The 16,783-nt window shown below is 48.8% G+C and overlaps 1 long non-coding RNA gene across 2 annotated transcripts in view; it reads left to right on the top strand.

Moving 5' to 3' along the window:
- LOC111937227 (uncharacterized) overlaps nucleotides 1-12,691 on the top strand; it is an 87,483-nt gene extending 74,792 nt beyond the window's left edge. For both annotated transcript variants that reach the window (XR_015277922.1, XR_002868502.2), the window contains one exon: nucleotides 8,242-12,691. This is a non-coding gene — a long non-coding RNA (uncharacterized LOC111937227). The remainder of the gene's footprint in view (nucleotides 1-8,241) is intronic.
- Nucleotides 12,692-16,783: the final 4,092 nt, after the last annotated feature.

Genomic DNA, 16,783 nt, shown 5'->3' with positions numbered 1-16,783 from the left:
TGCAGAACGTGGCCACTGCCATGGTGGTGGCACAGAGCCAGGCAGAACAGTCGCTCAGTGCCATAAAAAGTAATGATTCAGCTAAGGGAAACCTCCAAAGTCAACGCTCAGAAGGAAAATCCCAGGGCTGTTTCAGTGTCTGGCACAGTAAAAGAAACCCCAGGCTGAAGGGATTTCTCTAAGAGCTCTCCCACTCTCCATTCAGGGCTGGCTTTCTTCCTTGGAAGCTGAAGAGGCGCTGGTACAGCACAGCCCACGCTGCCAGGGGCAGGTTTGTGCTGGTCACTGGAGCATCTCCTCATTGCCATCATCCCCAGGGATGAAACATGGACTTGAGGCTTTGTGTGAGCCTGGCCCAGTGCCTGGCTGGTTCTGAGGGTCAGGGGTAGCTGGGCCAGAGGAGGAGCAGCTGATGGAGTCTGCCTTTGCATTTACAGCACCTCCCTGCTTTGCCATGCAAAAGCTGAGGGTGAGGAAGGGAGGGAGGGAGGGACATCCTGCAGGGGATGGTCTGAGCCCTGCCCTGCTCTGAGAGCTGCTGTGGGGCTGGGCAGGGGGAGCTGGCACTGAGGAGGGGCAGGGGGTGCAGGGGGACCTGCATCTCCTCTGCCAAGCTGTAGCTGAGGGGAAAGCTGGGGGTGGTCACACTTTACAGAAAAATAAAACCATTTTTGAGCATGGCAAGTTAGGAGAAAGGATGATATGGTGTGTGAGAGGAAAGATTGATCCATGGCCCAGCCCTGCACTGTGCTGTTACCCCATGGGAAAGCTGCAGAATTTTGACAAAGCTCCAGATCTTGAAATTCTGTAGTGTTGCCCAGAGGCTTGTCTATCCCCTCCTTGCTGAAATGGGCACCCACTGGCCTGACATTCCTGGACTGCATTCCTGGACATTCCTGGAGTGGTCCTGCTGCCTGGGTGATCTAAATCTTGAGGTACAAATTGGTTTCACCCAGCTTGCGTGGGCTTGCTGGGTGGCAGAAGGTGTTCCCTACAGTCTGTGCTGCTCACAGGCTTTGGAGGGCTTGGTGGGGCTGCAGGCAGTGAAGGAAATTTTTCTCTGCCCTGTGCCCACCCACAAGCAGGCTCCTCAAAGTTGTTTTTTAGGCCAGTCTTTCCTGGGGGGATCAGGATTCATGGCTTGTTCCAGCTGAAGGTCCCTCAGGAGTAGGGCAGTCTCACCCCCAGGGCTGGGAGGAGGATTGAACTGGCTGAGGAACCAGCTCCAAACCTCAGCTTTAACTCATCTCACACCAGCCTTGCTTTCCCACCCCCTCATCCCTGGCCAGAGGCTGAACACCAGCCAGGGTCTCTCCCACCACCTTGTTCCATGTAAGGGATGAATTTCCTTGCTTGGAGCCTGCCAGGACACAACTCCTGGGCAGGATCTCATACCCAGCAAGAGCTGTGACCTCTCAGGGGCTGACACTGGGTTTTATAAAGCCCTGTGTGCTCCTTTGGGTGTCTGGTGAGTGGGGGGACAATAACACAGCCCCTGCACAGCAGAAACAGTGCCTGGGGACTCGTTTGGTCCTCGTTAGCAGATGCTCAGTAGCTGTTTTGTCATTTTTCTTGTTTGTCATAAAAAAAAAAAAAAAGCACAGTTTAATAGGTGATCTTATGTAGCAGCTTTTGGCAACAAAATAGACCGTGTCCTATTACAAACTTGATGTGTATAATTTAAAGCAAGATGGAATATAAAACCATTTCCAGCTCAGAGGAGGGAGAGCAAGACACAGATTTAGGTCTTGATTGTGCTGCAGTGAATAACAGCACATTCTCAGATAGTTTAATTAATCAGGCATTCTATTTTATAGAGGCTGAACAATACACAGTATTTTTCAGAATAATTAATCACATCATTTATTTTTCTGGCTTAAAAAAAAATTCAGGGAGCTGATTTCTTTCATTTCCTGCTGTATTTTTAGAGATACCATGTGGGAAAGAGCCTTAAACACCAGGAAGATTATTTGGAGGACTTTAAGGGGATGATCATGACAAAATCCCATCCATTAGCAGAGATTAGGGAATGGCCTGAGCAGCCTTCAGGAATGCTGCATGTGGTGGGGAGGGCTGGGCTCAGGAGGCAGGGGTAGGGCTGTGTGTTGCATACAGGTAGAGATATCATAAAAGAAAGGCTTTATAAAATCATGATTTAGGCCTGCTACTTTGGCTAAGTGCAGTTAGCCTGTTTAATTCCCCTGAGAAAGAATCAGAGGAATGACAATCAGTTTAAATAACAGCCTGCTCTGGTGAGAAAAACAGTCTGCACCTGTGAAAGCAAGAAATCAGTCCCAGGAGAATCAGTAGGGAAAAAAAAATATGTAAACTAACCAAAAATAAAAAAGTTTAATAGATAAGCAAAATACCATTTACCAACCAATAAACTGAGTGTCAGGGTATTGTCAGCCAATTAGATCTTGCACAGTGCATTCTGATAAGCCTGTAAAAATATGAACTATTCAATAAAGATGGGGCTTTTCCTGCATGAAGAAACTGAGTCCTGGCTGCTTAATTGCAGCAGATGTGCTGGGTGGTGGTGGGGAGGTGAGTGGAAGAGGCAGCAATGCAGTGCAGGTGTGTTAACCCCATCAGGGAGGATGGTGGGCCTGCCAGATTGTCAGCAGAGGTGATGCCTTCAGTTTTAGCTTTTATATTTTTCATATTCTGCCCTGCCCAGGTGTGCAGCTCTGAGCTTCATGTTCAGTGTCAGTGAGCTCTCTTCACAGAGCAGGCAGACAGAACAATTCCTTTTCCAGCTCCATACCAAGGACAGCCCTTACAAGTTTCAGGCCCAAAAGCAGAAACAACGGTGGAATGAAGAGAGAAAACAAGGATGGGACTCCATAACCTGGAGCAGTGACTGGACAATTAACCCTGATATGCAGATGGACCAAAACTGATGAAAATGTGAGACCTCGTGACCAGTTGTGCATTTTGGGACCATTTTTGGTCCATCTTAGGTGAGGCCCTGGCCAGGCTCTTGTGCTGCCCAAGGTGTGTCCTTTAAAGCCTTTCAATAAATCCCTACTTTATTCCTAGCTCTGTCCAGCCTCTGTTCCAGGCCAGCCTCCTGCTCCCAGTCTGGCCTGTGGTGTGCTCACCCTCCATCCAGACTGGAATGGGCTGTTTCCCTGAACTGGGAATTCTTGCTGGGGTCAGGACCAGGACAGGGCTCTGCTCTCACCATCTCCTCCAAGGCCCCACTTCCACTCAAGCTGGAAGAGGGATGCAGATTTCTGCCAAGGAAAGGGAGAGCTCCACAGTGCATTTCCTCCATCCTCCCCTTGTGTAAAGACCCCGACTCCTCAGGTTTTGGGGCAGCAAGAAGTGCCTTGCCTCAGTCTACCCTGGCTGCTGTGTCCTGGCTGCAGCACAGCCAGTGAAAATCCAAAAGAGTTCTAGGGAAGTCAGTCAATTCCTGGAGACTGGAGGCTAGAGGAGATAGGAAACTATTTGCAGCTTGCCTGCAGCTGCTGACATGACATAGAAAAAGCTGGCTGAAGGCAGCACCATGTGCTACAGGCAGGCACTAATTCTGCTCTTAGTAAGAATTCTGACATTTCCTATTATCAGAGCTTCTTTGCAGTTGTTTATAGGACAGCAAAACTTTAATCTTTTCAGCTGAAATGTATCACCCATGTGCTTTCCATGACACAGGCAGTGCCAACAGGAGAAATTTTGGTTTTCTTAATTTTGTTATGACCTAGAAAGCTGCCCAAACCCCAGCTGTTTAAAAATAGCAAACAATAAAGCTAAAAAGTCTTGTGCCCTGGAGAAGTTCAAGCCAGCATTCCTCCAACTCTTGTGCAACTCTTGTGCCAGCCTGGGGAAGAGAAGGTTCCAGGGAGACCTTAGAGCCACTTCAGGCACTTCCAAGAGAACTGGAAAGGGACTTTGGATAATGGCATGCAGTGATGGGAAAAAGGGGGACTGAATTTATGCAGAAGGAGGACAGATTTAGGATTTTATGAAGAAATTCCTGCCTTTGAGGGTGGTGAGGGCCTGGCACAGGTTGCCCAGAGAAGCTGTGGCTGTCCCACCCCTGGAAGTGTCCAAGGCCAGGTTGGACAGGGCTTGGAGCACCCTGGGGTAGTGGAAGGTGTCCCTCCATGGCAGGTGCTGGAATTCTTCTTTGGGTCCCTTCCAAACCAAATCATTCTGCAATTCTGTGAATAAATGACCCACCAGGGCCCATAGGAAAGCTACCCTCCTTCAACAGCAAGAGGCCATACACTAAGGTGTATGTCCCAGAAGGTAAACCAATGTTTTTTGAGCTAAAAATGAATGTTCTAATGGGAAACAAAACCAGTTTGCTTTGCCATCCTCGTGGCAGCTGTTCTCCAGGAAGTTGCGACTCCCCTCAGTCTTCTCCTGAACAGACCAAGTGCCCTCAGCCACTCCTCACACAGCTTCTCCTCGAGGCCCTTCAGCATCTTCATGGCATCTTTTGGATGATTTCTAGTAGTTTAATATCTTTATTTTATCGTGGTGCCCACAAAGGCATACAGGAGCAGGGATGAGGCCGCTCCAGTGCAGAGCAGAGCAGGACATCCCCTCCCTTGCCTGGCCAGCAGCGCTGGGCCCGATGCCCCCAGGACCCTCCTGGCTGCCAGGGCACTGCTGGCTCATGTCCAGCTTGCCACTGACCAGGACCCCCAGGTCACTCTCCATCTCCCCATGGTGATGGAGACCTTGTGTGGGTTGTTCCTCTCTGGTGAGCAGTGGGTGCATCTCCTGGGGCAAACAGCTGCAGGGCACTGGGCAGCTGTGCTGAGCTAATGACAGCCCCTGGTGTGGGGGCTCTGAGGATTTCCTCTGGTTTGTGCTCTGCCCCCAGAATGAGTAAATAAAAGCCTCCTCATTTATTTATGATGCAAATAGCAACTGTGCATTCAGCTCTAGGATTTGTTATTATTTATTTAGAGCCTCTTGTCTCAGAGGCACTGGCAGTTTGCATGCAGGGGGCATCTGTCTGCCTTTATTACCCACAAATAGACATTTTGCTTCTTGGGCTTTGGCTGTTAATGCTGTTGAAAGTCTGCTGTGGAAATGTAAATCCTTCCAGGGAGACACAAATCCCTTGGTCCTTCCTCTTCAGAGCAGCCCCTCTCAAAATCCCAGCCACAGTACCCCACTCTCATGGAGAAGCTGAACACTGAGCTCCTCTGGACATGAAGATTTCCACTGTGACAGCACCAGAGAGGGATGGCTAAAATCTGCCTGCAGTAGGTCCTTAGCAAAAAGCGAAAGGGAGGATGAGCAGGAGATGGATATGGGCAGGCACAAAAACAATGAGGCACTATTTGGCCAAATACCTTAGTGATGGCTCTTTGGAACCCCTTTCTCTCCCCCCACAATGGAAGACAGAGTGTTGCTGTGTGCCAGAAGTGCTGGATTGACACAAAAATCAGCTTTGTTGGGTTCCAGGATGTCAGGGATGGAAGTGATGCTGTCTCATGAATGTCATCCCGAGGCACCTTTAAATACTCCTGCTTCTTCTCAGGCTGATTCAGTTTTGGCACGTGGCTTTAGGGAGGTGGTGACACTCTTTTGGTCCATCTCAGGTCACACCCTTGGCTTTGACAGCTGCTGGAGCACGAGCATTCCTGCAGACAGCACCCCATGGGTGCAGGGATCAGCTCCAGAGCTTTGGTGAGCTCCCTTCTGGGCAGCATTTCCAGTCAGTGCAGAGGTGGGGAGGGCTTGTCCCAGGAGATGGGTGAGCCCAGAGAAGTCAGGTTGTGATGAAGGAATCCTGTCCCTTCCTGCTGGCCACAGCTGTGGCACCATCACAGGACTCTGAGAGGAGCCAGCAGCTCACCCTGGCCCCCTGCCACCACCTCATTATCCACCAAGTCATCCTGCTGAAACACCTCAGTATCCTCTGCAGAAACCCCTTCCTTGAGAAATGATGCCACAGTCAGGGTTTTGGAGGTAAGAGTTGATTTCTTTGAGATTTCTTTTCAAAAAGCTGCATTTACCCTTTCATGTGACTGCCTGTCTCACAGTCTTAGGGCCTGTGAGTTGGAGTTATTTTCCTGGTAGTTACGTGGTGGGTTTCTGCAGAGTAATTTCCATCAATTAAGTCTCAGAACTGTGAGGTATAAATGAAGAATTAATTCCCACCCCATAGCACAGCTGGCCAGCCTGCAACAGAGGACGATTAAATCCAGACCTGGATGATCAAACTTAGCACCAAAGGAGTGGCCCAAGGCCCTGGTCCAAGCTCAGGTTGTTGTAAGTCTTGGATCTCTTCTCTTACAGACTGAGAAAAGATTGCCTTTAAGCAAGATAGATTTTGCTTGATTTAAGGCAGGATTTCCAGGATTTTCCAGAGCTTCACCCATTCCCATGTGTCTTCTCTGAATCCTTTTAGAGCTTCTCAGCCTACATCCCAAGGTGTGCAGCTGCAGGACCTTACACACAGGATTCGACCTAAGTTCCAGGTCCTTCGTGCAGCCACCCCAGTGGTTAGTGATGAAAACTGAAATTCTTTGAAATGAAAAGTCTTCTAGAAGTTTTTAGAGCTAGGAAAGTTGAGAAAAGAGGGACATCTAGGAGCCCCCATGTTTGGAGAAGTCATTTAGGGTTTGGAGGGACAAATGTGGCCAGATGGAGATAAACGGCAGAGTGGTTGATGTTGTGCCTGCTCTGTGTGTCCCAGAACACAAACACATCTGGAGGGGTTTGTGGAGGCACTCAAATACTGAAGAAAACTGCACAGACAGGCCTTGGTGACCACCAAAAGCACCTCATGAGCTGGACAGGAGAGCTGGGATGGGCCTGGGCTCTGCAGTGGGGCAGGAGCCAGCTGTTGGCTGTGCTCCACAGACAGCTGGGATCACCCATGGAAAACCCTGCTGCAGCACCAGCTCCTGGGGCCACCACGGATTCTCCAGACACTTCTGTCTCTGGGCTTGGAGTCAAGCCAGAGAGAACCTCATTGAGGGGCTGGGATGAGCAGGGGGAAATGAACTCTTTAGAGGGCCATAAATAGCAGCTTTCATGAGCTGTCATTTCCCATTAGAGCTGACTCAATGTGGAAACACAGCGCAGGGCCCTGGCAGGAGAGGTTCCCTGCCTCCAGGTGCCAGCCAGCTCCATCCACAGGCTCCTCTGGCTCCTTGGAGACTGAACCTTGCAGCTTGAACTGGCTGCAGTGACTGCAGCACCCACCAGCTGCAGGACTCTTGACTGGCAGCACGGAGAGGGAGCCAGGACCAGGACCTGGCTGGGCTGCACGTGAGCTGATGTGGATGGTACAAGTCCTGCAGTATCTAACCTGAGTGCAAGGATGCCAATCTTCAAACCAGACCTTTGCACAGGCTCCTGAAGCGTGGCAGCCTCTTGCCTAAAGGTGGCCAGGAATTTGATGTAAAAGCAGAAATTTTCTTCCGTTGTCTTGGGGTACAGAATCCTCCTGAGCTGGCTCAAGGGTCACTTTGTCCACCCATCTATCAATACCTCCCAAACCTGGCTGAATTTCAGTGCTTGCAGGGTGTTGTATAAAAAGAACAGGGGGGGATTGAGTGTCTCTGCTTCCAATTGACCGTGGGGCAAAGTGCCTGAACCTAAGGCCGAGGATGGAGCTACACCCTGTGTGTACGGAGAGCTGCAGGAGCTGTTGGTGTCATGTCTGGTTGGACATGGGTGTGGTGGTGCTGCAAAGGAAGGAGAGCTTGGAAAAGGAGTTTCCAGCAGGGAGTAACCGAAGGAAATTGGTAGTTTATACGCCAATAAATTGGAACTGAGATTACTAAGGCAGAGAGTGATTTTTATGCCCTGGAGCTCATTCATTTGCTCGTTCTGGGTTTGGGTGGTTGGCACACGAAAGGATGAGGGCCGAGGGCTGGGCATGGAAATCCCCAAACCCTGTATCTGGCAGAATTAATCACTGTTTTCTCCGAGCAGTGTGTGGGTAGCTCTGGGTGGTGAGCGGTGTGCTCAGCGTGGTGGCTGCTCTTACCCAGTGCCCAAAACCACACTCAGTGTCTGTGTGAGGGGGAGAAAGGCTGGGAGGAAGGAAGAGGTGGAAAAGCCTCACTGCTCCAAGGCCAGGCTGGAGATGGAGTAGAGAAGGAGGATGAAGCACAAATGACACTTCTGCAAGACCAAGCCCTACAGAGACAGCTGCTGCTCCAGTTTCGTGGGCTCTCCCCACCTGCAGCTCCCTCCAACCTTCCCTTTCATCCCTCCAATCTTTATTTCATTTGATTAACAAAAAACTTCTTCTCTCAGCAGAGATACTGGAGCACAGCCTACGGGTTGGGAGAGAAAGGAGGAAATAGCTGCAGCTTGGCGTCTCCTCTCTGACCAGCAGCCAGCTCCCTACCTTGGGATGGATCCAGCAGGAGCACGGGAGCTCACATCCAAGAAACCCCAGTGCTCTGCCAAGGCCACACAGGTAGCAAAGAGCCTGATAGAAAGTCAAGTGAAACATCTGGGAGCCTTTTTCTTTTAATTTTTTCTGCTGCCTCCACTGTGTTTCAGGGCAGGAACTCTCTGATCCTCTGCACAGAGGATTTGCCAGAGCTCCAAATGCTCCAATCTCCAAGGAAGAACCCTTGGTGTGCACAAACTCACACCCGTGTCCATCTAGGAAATCTGGATCAGAGGACAGCAACAATAATCCAAACCAAAATGTCAGTTGATTTATTAGAATCACAGAATGGGTTCTGTTGGAAGGGACCTTAAAGCTCATCCAGTTCCACTCCTGCCATGCTCAGGGACACCTTCCCCTGGCCCAGGCTGCTCCAAGCCCTGTCCAGCCTGGTCTTGGGCACTGCCAGGGATTCAGGAGCAGTCACAGCTTCTCTGTGCCAGGGCTTCACCACCCTCTGAGTAAAGAACTAAATTCTGGTTCAAAACACCATCAGGACTGGTGCATTTTTGCCCAGGGAAGTGGTGGAATCACCATCCCTGGAAGTGTTAAAAAGATGCACAGATGTGGCTCAGTGGGGATGTGGTTTAGTGGTGGACCTGGCAGTTCTGGGTTAATGGTTGGATTGGATGATCTCAGAGGGCTTTTGCAAACTTAATTGTTCTGTGATTTTAGTAGGGGAAGTGAAGCATCCAAAATGCATCCAGTAAAGCTTTTTAGTAACTTTTCCTTTAGTCCTGAGAGATGTCTTACCCAGCCTAGGAAAAGGAGTCCTGCCATGAAATTTGACTGATTATTCCCTAATACCAACAAATAGCTTAAATAAATAATTTCCTACCAACAGAACTAGCAAATTCTGGTTTTGTGAGCCATCCAGCTGAGGAACAGTGACAGAAGCAAAATAAATTATTTCAGCAATTAATCGTGAGCAGGGAAGTAATCCAGTGTCAGTGATACAGGAAAGACACATGAAAAAGGAGAGAAAAAAACCCCAAACACAGGAAAATATAATTTAAACATCCACAAAGACATGCAAATTCAGGCACAATGAGGGAAATTTTCCTGTGGATTTTTCCTAATGAACTCTAATGCAAAGAGGAAATGAAAGAACTCTCTTTTCCACTCTCCCCCTTGCAGAACCTCGGTGCTGGAGTGGGGCTGGAGGGTGGGGGGACAGGGAGGGACATGTCTGCTCTCAGCCTGACTAGCAGGACTGTGTTTTTGATGAAATATTCTTGTTTGTTAAGCGAAACAAACAACTAACTCAGCAAAACTGGAATTTTAGGCAGAAGAACAGCCTGGATAAACTTCTTGGCTGAGTGGTTTTGTTTCTCCTTTTTTTCTAAAAAGGGTTTTCAAGATGATTCAGTATCTGAGGCCATTTATTCTTTGAAATAGAAATATCCAGTTTTCTCTGTAATACTTTTCATTTTGAATTGTAAGCTAAATATTCCATGAATGGGACTTCTCTGCTGAAGTTTTGGGAGAATTGAAACCAAATGTTTGAAAATTATCTATTCAAAAGGACTTGGCTTGACTCGACTCAGACAACTGTTGCTTTTTTAAACTATAAACAATATTGAAATTCTGACTGTTTATCCCCATATGACTTGAGGATTGTTTACAATTTTTAGACATTTCTCAGGAACTGAAAACCTGTTTCTCATGTATATTTATGCTGGCAGCTGCTATCAAAAGGACAGCTCAGCTCCTTGAAAAGTGGAAGCATATGACAATTTTCTCTTCAGTAAAGCTGGTAAAATCTGGGCTGTCAAGCCAGGATGAATTTCCCAGGCTAGTGGGATAGTTTGGCTGTGCAGGCAGTGCTTGCAGGCTCCTTGGTGGCATTGCCCTCTGGAGTGACAATGCCCAGGGTCCAACGTGCACCTCGAACCCCTCCCTGTCCCCACGCCCTCCCCAGCCAGGGCACATCGTGTCTGGGAGGGGTTTAGGTGGTTCAAACATAAAACTCTGACTTCAGATGCCCATTCCCTGGGATCCCAGAGCAGCTGGGGCTGCCCCTGGATCCCTGCAAGTGTCCAAGGCCAGGTTGGACAGAACTTTGAGCAGCCTGGGATAGTGGAAGGTGTCCCTGAGCATGGCTGGAGGGTGGAATGAGATGATCTTTAAGGTCCCTTCCAGCCCAAGCCATTCTGGGATGGTGTGGAATGTTAAATCTGGGACCAGGCTCTGCTGGAAAAAGGTCAGTTCTGCTGTTTACAAGCTTTTCTAAGCTGGTGAAAGGCCAGACATGATCCCAGATGTGTATGTGCAGTCCTTTACTACATCAGCAGCATCTTCCAGACACCAGGGTCACTGCAGGCCAGGGAGAGCTCACATCTTGCTCACTCACATGTCCAGGGTTAACATCCAATTTATACAGGCAGAGCTGGCTGTGCCCTGAGCCCCAGCAGCTCCCAGGAGTCATACAAATAATTTCTTCATTTAACCTTGAATCTTCCCATTGTGGAAAATGAGGGAGTGAGGTCTCAGGACAATGCTGGGCTTGAGCCAAAGCAAAGGGTAACAGTGAGGGGTGTTTTAAGTCATGGTGTGACATTGCCATTGGTTTTGTCTTTGTAATTCCCATGGCAGGTGGGTAGAGATGTTCCTGTGGGACAGGAACTTGGACTTGCAGCTTCACTTTGGTCCACAGACCCTGTCTGAACTCTACAGAGCTGATTAAAACCCAGCAGGGAAATGGTCCCTGGCATTCCATCAGATCTGGTGATGGGCTGGGGGCCCTGCTGGGTGCTCCCTCTGCCTCCCCCAGCCCCGCTCCTCTCTGCAGCCTGCCCAAATTGCAAAGCCATGGATCCCAGAAAACCACTGGTGGTCCTTTTGCACTGGCAGAGCCCTGGAGAGCTGTGAGTGTGCAGAAAGGTGAGTAATTAGATTGGTGACTGTGTTTGCCCTGTCGATAGGATGCGTTTGGCCTCTTTCCTCCGTCCTTCTCAAGAGAGTGTTCTCAGTCCATTGCCATCTCCTCTGTGCCCAGCCAGGGGGTCCCCAGCAGTGAACTGGATAGAAAATCTATTGATTCTCTTCCATAAGCCCTGTACAAGGGAAGGTAAGTGCTCCCCAGCCAATACCTCCCAGTCATTTCCTTTAGAGTGCTGCTCACACGCCCCAGATCACAGCGGCTGGGGGAAGAACAAAAGAAATGAGCTGGAGAAACTCTGGCCAAGCAAGTTTAACCCACAAATGGAGAACCTCAGAGAGGCTGGTGTGTCTGGGAAGAAGGACCTTCCATTTCCAGGACTGATCTGAGCTGTAGGGAGACACAGGTGGGGCTGACAAGCAACATTTGAAGTTCCTCAGCTGTGCTGAGGCCCTGGGGTAACGCTCACAGCCGCGGATTTGGCCTCCAGGAGTTTCTGAGCTGTCTAAAGAACTGTGCCACGATGATGGTCATTATTATTGCTAATTAACCATGCTGCAGTGCAGGTGCTTTCCTGAGGGGCTTTGCTTGGCTCCCAGCAGCTTTCCCCACGAGCCAGGGGGGCTCCCAGCAGCTTTCCTTGTGATCCAGAGGGTTCCCAGCACCTTTTCTCTCGAGCCAGGGGGCTCCCAGCAGCTTTCCTCATGATCCAGAGGGTTCCCAGCAGCTTTCCCCACCAGTCAGGGGGCTCCCAGCACCTTTCCCCACGAGCCAGGGGGGCTCCCAGCAGCTTTCCCCACGAGCCACACTGCCTGCAGGGCATTCCTCATCCAGCAGAATTGGAAGGGCAGGGGCCAAGCCGTGTGCTGGAGGCTCGGCACGGTGGTGTCCTCCTCCTGCAGCTCCACACCCTGATGGATGAGGATCCAGAGCTGTGTCCATGGTGCAGGGCTGAGCCCTGGATTAACGAGACCTTTCCCCACGGAGCTGCCCCAGGATGGAGGCGCAGCTCCGATGGAGGCCGCGTGGACAGGCAGAAGATGAAGGAGAAATAACTCTTTACAAAAGCCATGGCTGGCCAATGTCTTCACTAATAAATGCTGTGAACTGAGGAATGCAGCCTTGCCTCTGCCTGGCTGAGCAGAATTAATTCTGCACGTTGGCTTCTCCAGAGTTTTCTGCCCAGGTGTCGTTGACTTCTTAGCGTCACATCGATATTTCTGTATTTCAGCAGAATTCTCCACTTCTAATCTGGATAGTCCCTTCTGGGTGGAGTGCAAACCCTAGATTGTTAACTCCGGATAATGGTAATTAAAAGAAAATAAAATCAAAGGTGCTCAGAAAAGAAATGGAAAATTTTTCTGTGGAAGCCAAAAGATTATATTAAACTTCGGTGGTTTAATAAAATATTATGAAGTTTAGGAGCATATTTTCCCTGGGACTTAATCTGTTTATACATCTGAAAAGGTAAATAGAATATCACTTTACTTGACCACACAGCAAACCTGATACAGGGGGGGCTTCTCCACTGTATATATTTCTTGAGGAATTCCTTTCCCCTCGGGTTTCACACCGTGCACTGTGATCTGGGACCATTCCTGAGCTACCCAGGTCAGGGGGAGCAGGAATTCATCCATCCCCATGGAGAAAAGCTGTGGACGTGGCAGGGCAGGGACAGCCAAGGGAGAATTGACTGTTTTTAGGGTTTTTGCAGGATTTGCACCAATCCATGGCATTGGCCTGGATGTGGTGGAAGACAAGAGGTCACAGGAACAATGCCAGTGATGCCACTGGGGAGTTCACAGGAGGCAGAGACGTGGAGGAAGTTAGGTTTAGGAGACTAAAATCAGACACAAATGGGTAATTTTGTGGTTTTCCCCCATTTTTCATAAACCTGCCCCCTCTTTATCCAGCTTGCTGCCACCAGCAAAAAGAGAGCACAGCCTCTCAGTACCCGTAAACTTTATTAAATGTGTGCTTTTTCATTCTTAAATTAAATTAAAATCAGGTTTTTTTCATACTGAAATAGCACCAAAGGGAGAAGGATGACAATATCACCAAGTGAAGGGGAGGGAGGAGAGAAAACCCAGAAACTGTTGAATACAATCAAGGAATTTTTTAATGGTTAGGAAAATGGGCAATTTTCCCCTTCATCTGGAGACTTGCTGCTGTGTGTGAAGTGTGTATGTGGGAGAAGTGAGAATCAGTGCAAGTCAAAATCACTCAGTGCAGGGCAGGAAAGACCAAATTATTGCTGGAAATTTGACTTTTTAGTGCTGCACCCAAAGGCCACCCTGGCAGAGCAGTCTCACACTCTGATCTCCAGGGCACCTTGGGGTATAAACTCCTTTTATCTCTGTAGATCTTTGAGTGGCAGCATTTCCACAGGAAATAGATATTTGAATATGATGAAATTCCCCGTGGCACAAAGTCAGCACCAAAGATGGGCACAGCAGCCCCATCCTTGCCCTTCCAGGAATTCCAGGATGGATTTCACAGCAGCAGGCACACGTGGCTGCCTTGTCAAACTGCACTGGTAAAGAAAACTCAATTTCTCTGGATTTTTCAGTTGAAACAGAGAGCAAAGAGCTTCCCCACACTCCAGGTTTGGCTGAAAGCCCTTGCTGCAGCAGGTCTCACCTCAATGACCTTTCTGAAATGGGCTTCATGAGCCTGTGCCAAGCACATCAACAGCAATGGGGGGACAAATGGTTTTTGAAGACTTTGGGTCAATCCTTGTGCTGAGCTCACACTCCTGGGGGTTTCAGTGCAGGAGAGCTGTGGTGGCATTTGTGGCTGTGTGTCTCCTCCAAGATCATGGAATCATGGAATGCTCTGGATTGGAAGGGACCTTAAAGCTCATCTCATTCCATTCCTTGCCCTGGGAACTGGAACTTTCCACCATCCCAGGTTGCTGCAAGTCCAGTCTGGCCTTGGACACTTCCAGGGATGGGGAATCCACCCCCACTCTGGGCAACCCAGGCCACACCACCCTCACTGTATAAAAATTCCTTACCATCAGTTTGGCACTTGATGCTCATAGGATGCCTTGTAAAGGTTGGTGTGGGTTTGGTTTTTATTTCAAACAAATCCAAAATTTGGATTAGTCCTAAAATCCAAATGTTGCATTGTGTATAAGCCTAAGCTTTTTCAGTGCTTAATGGCAGATTTGATTATTGATACCAGAAACATTTTAATAACCTAATTATTTTCTCATAGTTAATGTTTTCATTTTTCTGCTTTTTTTTTTTTTTTTTTTAAACACTATAGAGGTTACTTTTTTTATTTAGAGCCACTTTTGATTTCCCCTCCCACACACGTGCTCAGCACTGCAGGCCCAGGAGGGATGTGGTTTTCAGTAGTTTACCTCCAATTCTTCTTAGGTTAAAACAATCTAAACTTCATGGCTGGATTTTCAAATAAGCCTAAAGAGTTTAGAGGCTTAAATGCTATTAGAGTTCAAAGCAATTTGGTTGCATGACCTCTTTTTAAAAGCCATTGTTCATATGTGGAGGGATTTTCAAAACTACTTATGGCCCAGATCAAAACCAATCAATCACAGATCCCTAAATAGCTTTACAAGGTGTGCAACAAGGTATTCAAACCCTTGGAAATGAGGGGGAGGAAAAGCTTGAAGTATTTAGGAGAAAGTATTCCTAAGTGGCTGAGCCTGATGTGCTGGGAAGAGTTTTTAAAGGCACATTTGATGGGCTTGTGCACAGATATCGAGGCTCTACTGATTTAATGCCAGGGATTTGTGGCAGGTGCAGATATTCAGCTGTAGGAATTGCTTGGTATTGCTGTAGCTTGTCCAATACGGGGAGACCAGTCTGTGGCCATTTAAAGCTTCTTTATAGTAGTGCAAATGTGACTGCATGTGAGGAAATAGCAATATAACTATACTGATTTTTTAAAACATCATACTCCGAAGTGATTTGTCTGCTGCTTTTGGCTGGGGTAAAGCTGGTTTTGTTCACAGGACTGTGGTTTGGATTTGTGCTGGGAACAGTACTGATAACCCAGGGGTGTTTTCATTTCTTACACAGCACCGAGGCTTTTCCTGCTCCTCCAGTGAGGAGGCTGGGGATGCACAAGGAGCTGGGAGGGGACACAGCCAGGACAGCTGACCCCACTTGGTGCAAGGGATATTCCAGACCATATGGCATCATGCTCAGCATATAAAAGTGGGGAAAGAAGGAAGCAGGAAAGTTTTGGAGTGATGGTGTTTGCCTTCTCGAGTCACCATTCCAAATGTGAGAGCCCTGCTGTCCTGGGGATGAGCATCTGAGCACCCGTGGGAAGTCTGGAATTAATTTCTTGGTTTGTTTTTCTTGCTTGTGTAGCTTTTGCTTCACCTATTAAACTGTCTTTATCTCAACCCACAGGTTTCCTTAGATTTACTCTTCCAATTCTCTCCACCGTCCCACCTGGGGAGTGAGTGAGTGGAGCTGAGATCCCAGCTGGGCTCAAACCACAACAATTTGTCAAAGGCATGTCCATATTATTCCAGCCTTAATTCTCCTTGAAATACCAAAGAAATGGCACTCTTAAATCTTCTTTTCAGCTGGGAAGACCTCAGATTTTGTGCCTTGCTGGTGCTGGCACCATTTGGTTATGCCTGTGAGTGACTGATGCCTCATCCTCGCTACCACCGTGGTTTTTCCATTTGAATGAAATTGCACAGCATGGGAGGGTGTCCATCCCCTGTTCCTGCCCCAAAAAGCCTTGCTCTTAGAATGTATTTCCCAGTAATTACCCTTTTATAATCCTTTTGGCTACACCTTATGCCCATTCTGAGCAGCACAGGCAGATTTCTCTGCTCACCTCCTGTGACACTCTGGGGAGACCATTGCCACGAGCCCAGCATTCTCCCAGCTTATGATTTGAACTGCAGATGCTGGGAGGGACCGTGGTCTCATGGAGCCAAGGCTCTGTGACCATCTCTGATCTTCTCATGTCATGTTTTGTGTGAACACTGAGGGGCTGAAGGCAGGCAGGGAAGAGAAGGGACTGTTGGGGGTCTGTGTGGTGCCTCATCCCCCTTTCTGCTGTAAGGTGAAGCGTTTATGCAGATGGAACATTGCCAAAGAAGGCCTTAAAATGGGATATAAATGGGGGAAGGGGTGAAAGCATCAGTGGAGGTAGTGAACATGGCACTGAGCTGTGCCACACCAGGACAGAGCACTGAGCACAGTCTGGCTTTGGTGCCACCAACCCATCACCACTTGTCCACCAGCTGGGGCTCAGGTAGAGCTTTGCAATGACAGCTGTGGGAGAAGCTCCTGGGGCCTCAGGGGTTGAATGAAGCTACTTTCACTCCCCAGGGAAATGGGCCTGGCATGCAAAACCCTGCAGGTCTTTTCAGGGGACAGGGAGGTTCCAGGACTCAGCATCTTTGGGAACAGAAGGTGTTGAGTAGGAAGGAGGTTTGGGGCAACCAGGAGAAGATGTGGCTCAACACATGCAGAGGAACTCAGTGCCAGGAGGCTGAGTGGGTCACCAGACTCTTTTCCTCACCT

Source organism: Cyanistes caeruleus, chromosome 19 (genome assembly GCF_971803275.1).
Source record: "Cyanistes caeruleus chromosome 19, bCyaCae1.hap1.1, whole genome shotgun sequence".
In the NCBI taxonomy this organism is placed as follows: Eukaryota; Metazoa; Chordata; class Aves; order Passeriformes; family Paridae; genus Cyanistes; species Cyanistes caeruleus.
This window is presented reverse-complemented; position numbering and strand designations above follow the sequence as displayed.